We start from the raw sequence: 11,123 nt of genomic DNA on the forward strand, positions 1-11,123 counted from the left end.
ACTATATGAGATATATGGATTAGAGTAACAGAGATATATGGATTAAAGTAATAGAGACAGTACAATATGGATTGAACCTACAAAATACCCAATTCTGCCAATAACAGATGAATGTGTCACCTCTATCTGTTAAAGGATCAGGCAGAACAGAATTGTATAGCAGGACGCTACAGCTGGGAAAAAAGACCGGAGCTGCCATGCTTTTCCTGTGTACTTCAGCAGCAATCTAAAAGAGTGTCATCAAAGGAATTTTTTTATAAGGGAGAAAAAAAAAAAAAGGAAAAAAGGTATGCAATCAGGAAAGGTAATTTTAAGAAAAGGCAGGTAATTTATGCAACTTTTTATTTCTCATTAGTTTCACTGGAAAGGCTGAGCTGCCCTCCTCAAAGTTGTAACAGACTTGAAAGAACTGCTATATAAGAAAAATAGTAAGTATAAGAAATCTAAGAGGAGTTCATGGAGCCAATAAGAACTCTGATTAGCAAGTACTGCCACTACCCTCTCACCAAGGACCTCCTGTCTTGGAGGTCATATGCTTGCATGTGGAAGCCACCACATGTGCTTACTGATCTGTCTTCACAACAGACTAAGGAGATTTCTGCGATGGAAAAGAAACAATTAGGTAACCATGATTTCATACAGGAAGTTCTAGACTTCTGAAAGAGTCATAAAGCACATTGTCCTCTCTCTTAATTTCTGAAGTTTTCTTTTGCTTTCATTTCCTTACAGAGCGTGCCACATAAAAAGGGCATTCAAATATACAGGTCATCCTTCTGAATAAAAGTGACGAAACATTCCACAAAATTAACACTGTGTACTACTTACTGACGCAAATCATTACCTGTGTATTTTATGACAAGGATTTTTATCATATATGGGTTCAAGGATACTCACAGTGACCAGCAGTGAAGCTTGGTCCTCACACTCAGTTATACAGCTTATCTCTAAGGCAGTAACTTACTCCACCAAAACTGTTCTTATGCCCCAAGACTATCAATAACAACAACACAGGTCTTCAAAAGACCTTTACTTGTGACTTTCTTTACAGAATACAAATACATGCTCAAAAGAGTGTGGAAAAGTGAGCTTATATATGTAGGTACAGAAAAACACGCATATATACAGAGTGACATCCACAATAACACAGAAGTAGAAAGAAGTAGGTGGTGTTTTGTTTTTCAAGTATCTAGTTACAGGCAGCAAGCCAAGTGAAGTTAGAAGATCCTGCTTCTAGGACAGGTGATGCAGAGCTCATTCATGCAACCACAGCTTTGTGCCCCACATCCTTCATGCTGTAAATCATAACACTGCCCTACCCTGGAAATCATCTAATTGATTTTCTCCATCACTGAAGCAAAGAGCAGTTATGTCAGAAATGTAGAAAAACAAGTATTAATAAAAATGGGGAATTTTTTTATACAGAATCAATTTTGAGAGCCACTGAAAATGTCATAACATACCATGATGTGTCTTGCCCAAACAAAAACATAAGACAACCTACTCAAAATGTAAATTTAGCGTAAGAGAACTTCTGAGAAAGCAACCATTTCTGAAGGGATTAAGTATTACTCTTCAGTGCTTGAAATTTATTTTTATCATCAGAATTACTGGTATAGGCAGGACAACTTAGGTACTAGACACAGGACATAACACCACTCTCTTCTACAAACACTATTCCTATGGGAAGACATGGAAGAGAACTGACAGATCAGAAAAACACTAGAGAGGAGGAAATGGAAACAAAGAGAAAACCACCATCAAATAAAAAAGATGAGAAACTACTATTACATTTACTAATAAGCATACCAAAGATGGTATTGAAGGTACAACAGATAAAATAACTAGTCAGTTAAGAGGACAGCATTTTAAAAGTAACAGGAGATATGAAAGTAGAATATGCTTAGCAAAGGTACACAAAAATGTGACGACATGAAAAACAGGGCTGCTAAGAACAGAAAGAAAAGTGGTGAGAGAAGCAGGATATAAAAAAAAAGAAGAGAATGGAGAAAGACAGGAAGGAGAGAAATGGAATGAACTTTTGAAGAACTGGCATAGAGAGCAGCAAAAAGGAAGAAAAGAAACCGGTATATTGGTCCATTTGTAAAGTTTTTCCAAATATACTCAGTATGATTTTTTTTTTTCCTTAGTAGTACAGCCTCCATAAGAAAAGAGAAAACTCAGAAGTCGTGGCATGGTACTCAAGCAAGGAAACAGGAGAGGAAGATGAATCATGCAGACACAAAAAGGCAGAGAATGTGAGCAAGAGATCACCCGCTGTTTTCACTGACATTTAGTGGTTATGCAAAAAAAACCCAGTATGCATAGGAAACAGTATTCCTCAAGAATTAATTTCTTATAAAAATTTCTTATAAAAACAGAAGGGATATGAAATGAAAGGGATACCACAAAAGAAAACATGAAGCTTTGCAAAAAGTAGGGAAAGCAACAAATTATTGATTTATGTCATATTCTTAAATGTTTAATCCCCAAGAAATGGGTATTGCTACAAACTGCTACAGTGCAGGGGCCAGCAATTCACAGAGTTTGAGCTACACTAAGGCAGCAGCGCCAATAAAATAAAGCCATCTTTTCCCTTCTTTATGCTTTGGTCGCTCTTGCCTTATTCAGACAGAAAATCAATGGGATTATGTGGTAAAGCAAAGCGGACTGGTAATCCGGTAAAGACAACAAGTAGCTTTTGGGGGGCTTTTTGCTTTACTAGTTTTATCTATGTCATACCATAAACTACAATCTCCCTGCAAGCAGAATGAGAAGGATGGAAACACTGGGGAACAGCCAGATCAGTCCCAGTCCTATAATAGCTACTGTGGCGTATCATAATCTACAGTGTTCCCCAAAAGCAAATGCTTGAGGCTGCTACTGCTTTCACCTTGAGGAGAGTGAGAGGGACCGAGGAAAACAAGAACTATTCCCATCACCTTCTTACCAGCGGAGACGCCACTGGAGCTCAAAGACACCAGGGGAGCCAGAGTCTATACACCTTGCTTTAGTGTGTCCCACTGCACCCATGCCTCGCACTGCGCAACTTGTCCATGGGGAAATAGACGTAGAGACATATGAAAGGTTTTAGGGATGTTTTCTTCCTGTTTATAAAAATATTTTAAGTTTCCATGTACAAATAATTGAAAGTTGACTTCTGAATCCTTAAAATCCCTCTGGAGCACGCATCTGTTCTGCTACAGTTCTGTGTTACTGGCAGTAACAAACACACACACAGGTGAGCAGACAAAAATCAGAGCAGGTCAAGCAAATTATTTTTCTGAGCCAGCCCACTGAAAGTGATGGAATTTCTATTTAAAGATGCCAGAACCACTTTCCATGTGTCCTCAAATACCACAGAATACAGTTTATGATGATATGCTTGACTGTGGAATACAAATACCTTTACCTACTCATTTTTCTGGAACCCAAGTTTTTAACAGATTGCATTATCCCATTTAAATGAGAGCTAAAAATAGCCATAATACACTAAGACATATATGTGTGTGTATATTGTTGCCCGAGAAGCTAGGGACCAGGTTAGGAAAGCTAAGGCCCAGGTAGAATTAAACTTAGCTAGAGGTATTAAAGATAACAGGAAGGGATTCTACAGGTACATAGCAAATAAAAAACAGACTGGGGAGAATGTAGCTCCCCTCAGGAAGCTCTCGGGAGAACTAGCTACACAGGATTTGGAGAAGGCTGAGGTTCTGAATGACTTCTTTGCCTCGGTCTTCACTGGCAAAGACTCTGACCAAACCACCAAAGTCTTGAAAGGCAGATGCAGGGACTGTGAGAATGAAGACCTTGCGCCCACTGTAGGAGAGGAACTGGTTCGAGACCATCTCAAAAATCTGAATGTGCACAAGTCATAGAATCATAGAATCGTTAGGGTTGGAAAGGACCTTAAGATCATCAAGTTCCAAACCCCCTGCCATGGGCAGGGACACCTTACACTAAATCGTATCACCCAAGGCCTCGCCCAGCCTGGCCTTGAACACTGCCAGGGATGGAACATTCACAACCTCCCTGGGCAACCTATTCCAGTGCCTCACCACCCTAACAGGAAAGGATTTCCTTCTTATACCCAACCTAAACTTCCCCTGTTTAAGTTTTAACCCGTTACCCCTTGTCCTGTCACTACAGTCTCTAATGAAGAGTCCCTCTCCAGCATCAGGAACTTCCTGATGAGATCCATCCGTGGGTCCTGAAGGAGCTGGCAAATGAAGTTGCTAAGCCACTGGCCATCATATTTGAGAAATCATGGCAGTCAGGTGAAGTTCCCAATGACTGGAAAAAGGGAAATATAACCCCCATTTTCAAGAAGGGGAAAATGGATGACCCGGCGAATTACAGACCAGTCAGTCTCACCTCTGTGCCTGGCAAAATCTTGGAGCAGATTCTCCTGGAAGGCATGCTAAGGCACATGAAAAACAACAAGGTGCTTGGTGACAGCCAGCATGGCTTCACTAAGGGGAAATCCTGCCTGACCAATTTGGTGGCCTTCTATGACGGGGCTACAGAACTGATGGACAGGGATAGAGCAGTTGATGTCATCTACCTGGACTTGTGCAAAACGTTCAACACTGTCCCACACGACATCCTTGTCTCTAAACTGGAGAGACATCAATTTGATGGATGGACCACTCGGTGGATTAAGAACTGGCTGGATGGCTGCACACAAAGAGTTGTGGTCAATGGCTCAAGGTCCAGCTGGAGACCAGTAACGAGTGGTGTCCCTCAGGGATCGGTGTTGGGACCGGTCTTGTTTAACATCTTCATGGCTGACATGGACAGTGGGATTGAGTGCGCCCTCAGCAAGTTTGCCGATGACACCAAGCTGCGTGGTTCGGTTGATACGCTGGAGGGAAGGAATGCCATCCAGAGGGACCTTGACATGCTTGTGAGGGGGGCTGATGCCAACCTCATGAGGTTTAACCATGCCAAGTACAAGGTCCTACACCTGGCTTGGAGCAATCCCAGGCACAGCTACAGGTTGGGCAGAGATGAGATTCAGAGCAGCCCTGAGGAGAAGGACTTGGAGGTGCTGGCTGATGAGAAAATGAACATGAGCCGGCAGCATGCGCTTGCAGCCCAGAAAGCCAACCATATCCTGGGCTGCATTAAAAGGAGCGTGACCAGCAGGTCGGAGGTGATCCTGCCCCTCTACTCTGCTCTCGTGAGACCTCACCTGGAGTATTGTGTGCAGTTCTGGTGTCCTCAACATAAAAAGGACATGGAACTGTTGGAACAAGTCCAGAGAAGGGCCACGAGGATGATCAGGGGACTGGAGCACCTCCCGTATGAAGAGAGGCTGAGGAAGTTGGGGCTGTTCAGCCTGGAGAAGAGAAGGCTGCGTGGAGACCTCATAGCAGCCTTCCAGTATCTGAAGGGGGCCTATAGGGATGCTGGAGAGGGACTCTTCATTAGAGACTGTAGTGACAGGACAAGGGGTAACGGGTTAAAACTTAAACAGGGGAAGTTTAGGTTGGATATAAGAAGGAAATTCTTTCCTGTTAGGGTGGTGAGGCACTGGAATGGGTTGCCCAGGGAGGTTGTGAATGCTCCATCCCTGGTGGTGTTCAAGGCCAGGTTGGACAGAGCCTTGGGTGAGATGGTTTAGTGTGAGATGTCCCTGCCCATGGCAAGGGGGTTGGAACTAGATGATCTTAAGGTCCTTTCCAACCCTAACGATTCTATGATTCTATGATTATATATATATATATATATATATATACATATATACATGTTTATGGGCTTTTAAAATGTTGGGGTTTTTTTGATACGAGAGTAATATATCTTTTTTTTTCCCCTCAAGGTATTTTGAGAAAGCTTTGCTTCTCAAAGCAAGGTGCAGGTGATTTACTGACCTTCCTCAGGACTGAAGACAAGTTCCAGTGCAACAAACAAATCATGACACATTTATCAAAACAAGTGCCACATCTCCAGCATCTATAGCCAACTCTGCAGAATCAGCAGGTCCTCCCCCCACCTTCTTCCAATACTCACTTATATAAGCCTTCAAATTAAATGTCTTTCAGGGGCAAAAGTTCTGAAAGGAAGTTAATGTTCACAATCCAAGTACGACTTCAACTGCACAACACTTCATGGACCCAAACTTCATCTTAACACGTCACCATATTATTTCAAGTCTGTAATCTCCACTTTGTTCCTCCAATATTATTTCTACTATAAAGCTGGGGTTTTTTCTTCTTATGATTTTTAAGGGGTGCAGAGCAGGATCAAAGTATTCAGAGTGCCTTTATGGGTAGTTTTGCTGGTATTTAATTCAACTGGCTGCTAGAATATTGCCTTAGAAATATTCTACTGGTTCAGACTGCACTGCACCCCAAGAGCAAGGCCGCATGTAATTACAATGGACACAATTCTGTAAAGCTGATGCAAGAAAAAGCTAGAAGTAACAAATAGCAACAATGCCCAAGGAGCTTGTGAATGTTAGCTGCTCTGAATGACTAGTTTTAGATAATATTCAGTATTTTGCCTTGTAATGCAAATAGTAAATATACCAGAACTACTCACATTTTAATCATTATGACTCTGGAAAACAATACCACCAAAAAATACACCAAATACACCAAAAAAAGCCTCAAAAGTAAAATAAATGTACTGATAAACTTTGATATGTCTTAAGCTAGAAAAAAGTAAAAAAGTTTTTAGGGATATTAAGGTAGAAAAAAATCAAAAAAATCAAAAAAATAAGAGAGCAATCATGATACAACACACACGTGCAGACAGAAAAGCAGGAAAGAATTTCAAAGCACGTGTCACTACATCTAACTGTTAACCAGAAAGATAAATGACATCCACAGTCATACATCCATCAAATGTCAGAAAATACAGTTGAAAAATATGAACATGTTTCATGAGCTCTAAGATGAAATCCCTGCCATCAGTCAGCTACTAAATTTGGATCCACACTATAGTGAAGTTTGTTCTATAAATGCAACATTTCTGAATCTGATTCTCTCCAACTGTATGCTCAGAATGGACATTTACAACACCTTTCTGCTATGACAAGTCGTGGCAACTTGCAAAAGTGTCTCCGCTTCATCACAAGTGATTTAAATATGATGAAAAAAATTACACTAAAAAGTTGATTAGTGGTTTTACTGAAAGTAAAAGGCAGTCTTGCTCTGCTGCACTGCATGCTAGAAGGTACTTTTGAGGAAATCTATTTAAATGAATGTTGTGACAGCTAGTGTAACTTAATTCATTGCTCGTGAAGAGAGTACAAAGGCACAGAGAATGCACCCATTTATTAAGCAGATGCACACAAGGATTTGTCTATCCATTCAGAAGTTCTGTATTTTCTTTGACTTCAAAGATCTTGGTATTTATGACAGAAAATAGGCAACTACCTTAGCTTCAGGAACAAACAAAATACTCCTGCATTCGTTTCCTTGGCCTTCAAAACAAAAATTCACTGGTTCCATCTCCAGTTACTAAAAATCACACATCAGAAGATTTCAATTCTTGAAGCCCATAATAAATCCATTCAGCAGAATATGCTCAAATTCTCATCTCGCAAGGAACACTACACTGTGAGCAAGTCTTATTTTATGATTCTATGATTCTTAGAAGTTACAGGCAAACCTCCCAGTCAAGCAGAAGAACGAGACCTGCCAATTTTGAGAGTCTAAGACAACAGCTTTCAAATGCTCAACAATGCCAAGGACCTATGACCACAGCAGCAACTTCACTTGCAGATGTCAACTGCAGACGGGTCAGTATTTTCTTTCAAAACAGAATAAAGTGCATGAAAACTTCCGTGAATGTGTTTCAAATGCCACTTTCTCAAGTTTGATGCCTTTGCTTTGAAATTGCATTCAGAAGCAGTGTCTGAAAAATGTCTCAGACTAACAACATGAGACATCAAAAAGAAAACCAAACCCCATGACAAGCTGAACAGTGACCACCAGCTCTGTCTCTGATCTGGCATTATAAAGACTGATACCAGGACTCTGCTGAGAAGACTTTTTCTTGAACTAGCTAAAAATAGCAGCAACATATTTTCCCAGGTCTAAATAATTCCATCCCATTAAAAGTATCCCACAAGAAAGTACCTAAACCCAAACTTTTCTGTTTCAGACAATTCCACATGATGTATTTTGCTATTAGCAACCATGACACATCATGTTAACATGACTGGAAAATACTGGAGAAAAATGTAACTGTTCTTTAAACTTTTACGCTCTTCTGCCATGGATCAGACTTTGTGTGAAATTCTGCAATCAGTAAGGAGTGTTCTTATGAAGCTAAAACATAGGCAGACTTTCTGTTAGCTCTCAGGAAGTTTCAATTGACCCAGCATAATTGATTAGTTAATTTATTTGCTCTCTTCTTTCTCCAGTATATTGGCAAAGGTTTCAGACTTACGTGCACAAGTAATTTTATTCTCAATCGAGTAGTCCATTAAAGGCTGTTATATCATTAGCACAATGATACACATGTATCTTCCAAGCACTTACACCTATGGATAAATTTTACACTCACACATTCTGATGCAGCCACATGCCTAATATATTAACTGTAGTGGGAAAGTTTCCTCTCTGCACTCAGCTACCAAACCCCTTGTAGTATTATTATGCCACTATACCTGTCTCATATTAACACAACTTACGTTGGTTTGAATAGGACGAATTATACTAGTTTAAGTACATCAGCAGCACAGCTCAAACAGTGCTGCTGTACTGATAAAAGGTCACACTCCTGATGTTCATTTCTAAGGCACAGTTGAACAGATAAAGCACGCCGACACTGATGAAGGAATGGATATATTCCTCCCTGCCTTTCCTAGCAATCTTGCCACTCTTTTGTGACAGATGCAGTGCTCATCTGACTATACTACAAGCCAGTTCAACTCACTAACCCAGAAGAAAAGTAGTCACCTTTTCCTTCTTTGTTGGCTCAGTTTTCTATCAGTTTATCACACTGAATCAAATTGCTGCATGGGCAATAGCCATGCACTGCCAAAGTGGGGGAAAAGAAGCAACAGTAGAACATCATGATTGCTCACCTCATGCTCTGTAGCTTCACCTAACTGCAACAGATACAATAATATAAAACATATATAGTGCTATGTGCACCAATATTCAAACTTCAAACACATGCTTCACTTTAAAGACATTAATAGGACTATAGCCTCATCTGGGCACACTGAAGTAAATGAGACTGATCATATTAGTGACTTTATCCATGGGTATGTCTGAGACAACATAACTTTCCCAGCAGAAATCAGCAGTATGCTGGTAAAGGGGTGCAAGGAGATGCAGAAAGTTCATTGTACCCAAGTCAACAAAACCTTTAGGGTAGATGTCGCCATTCTAAGATTCAGATTCTTTTACATTCAAGTGATGCTTTTACTATGGTGGCACAAATTACTGATAAAGTTATTTCAAGACATGAAGGACATCATCCACACTGGGACTGTTACATCTGCAAAGCCTTTCCAGCGTTACTGCGGCAAACTTAAGCTATGCATCAAGGCTTGGTGAGCTTAGTAAAATAAATCCATGCAAACAAAACATTTTATAGCTTTAAAATTGCGGTCTTTCAGTTACCACCACACCTAGCCTATGCAATCTACCAGAATATCTACACCAGTCAGCAATATAATTTTCCACAATACCCTGGCCCCTTGTAGAAATGTGTCATTACTACATAAATTAAGTTGCTCTATTCAGTGGATGCAACACACCTTTGTTTCAGGTCACTCATAGAAACTGAAGCCTTCAACAGTTTACAAGTGTTTGCGTGGCCACACTCCCAGTTGCATTTAATTATCTAAAGCATTACCTAATGAGACTGTTGTAGCAATCAGAACTGTACGAAAGAGAATGCAGTTCACATGACTTCACCTGTCCATGCAGACAGCCTGACAGAACATTTTGAGCCCACACGCAAAACAACAAACGAGTGCCTGACTACAGCTCCACAACGCATTTGTTCCACCAAGTTCCACTTTTGGTCACTGCAGTCTCCTGAATGAGTTTTAAAGGCTGTAGACTCTGTAGCCCCGTGAAGCAGCTTAAAACAACAAAAATACAGAACTGACCAGTGAAGTAGTAAATTTTCAATTACAAGACACTAGATCGTTCACTTACATTGTGATGCTACTTGATATAAACCTCTACATACAGGTATGACACCGTGAGCCAAGAAATGCTTCGTTGCTGAGATACAGCTTATATCCAAAGAACAGGATTCCAGAAAACTACATCAACAGTAGGCACTGTATCATGGAAAACACTGCATCCACAGAAGAAAAGCTGCAGTCACACTAGTATAAAAACCTCTATGCCAACAACACCCAAAATGAATGGCACCAATGAAGTCGAAAGACACTTGGGGCAGATGTTACCCAGGGATGTAAAAAGCACTTTCAGCGGTCAGATACCAGGCGATGCCGATCCTCTTCCCCAGCCCGGCAAGCTCCAGAGCCAGGGCAGGAAGCCCACATACAGCACAGGCCCTAGCAGAGCGTGCATTTAAACTTTAAAAGCACCGTCACAAGCCTGACCCAGCTCAGCGGGCCGGTTTCCGAGGGCAGCGGCGCAGGCCGGGCTCGGGAGCCCCTCGGCAGGCAGAGAGCGAACCGGAGCCAGCACAGCTTCTCAGAAACATCCCGTTTCGACGGTTTCCCCATACAAGGCAAAAATACAACAGCGAAACTAGAGCTCCCCTACCCTTTCCCTTCCTCCGCTAACCCGATATAATAAGCAGCAGGAAACAAATTAAAACTAAGCTAAGCAAGAGAGAGACTTAACGGGTAGGATGAGCACTGCAGAGGCCGTGGGGACCCGGCGGCATCACCAACGAAGACCGACCCAAATGACAGCCGGCACCCCGTGCCCGCCGAGCCTCGCGAGCTGCCGAACCTGGCCCCAGCATCAGCCTCGCCCCGGCTCCATCTCGCTCGGTGTCCCGGCCCCTAGCGGGACGGCAGCCGCCAGCGGCAGAGGGCCGAGCGCGGCCTGGGGCGGAGGCACGGGCCGCTCCCGGCGCCTCCTTACCTGGTCGCGACGGCGGCTATCGACGCTCCCTGTCCCGGGAGCAGGTCCCTGCACATCCCGCAAAAGAAGAAGAGAGAAGGGCAGCGGAAG

General features: G+C 42.0%; 1 protein-coding gene across 5 annotated transcripts in view; it reads right to left on the reverse strand.

Annotated features, from left to right (window-relative positions):
- CEP350 (centrosomal protein 350) overlaps positions 1-11,123 on the reverse strand; it is a 74,297-nt gene extending 63,174 nt beyond the window's left edge. For all 5 annotated transcript variants that reach the window (XM_062602373.1, XM_062602377.1, XM_062602374.1 and 2 more), the window contains exon 1: positions 11,034-11,123. The gene's annotated coding sequence lies outside the window, so the exon portion shown is untranslated. The remainder of the gene's footprint in view (positions 1-11,033) is intronic.

This window comes from Pezoporus occidentalis, unplaced genomic scaffold (assembly GCF_034315485.1).
Source record: "Pezoporus occidentalis ecotype Australia unplaced genomic scaffold, CSIRO_AGI_Poc_V1 ctg76, whole genome shotgun sequence".
In the NCBI taxonomy this organism is placed as follows: domain Eukaryota; kingdom Metazoa; phylum Chordata; class Aves; order Psittaciformes; family Psittacidae; genus Pezoporus; species Pezoporus occidentalis.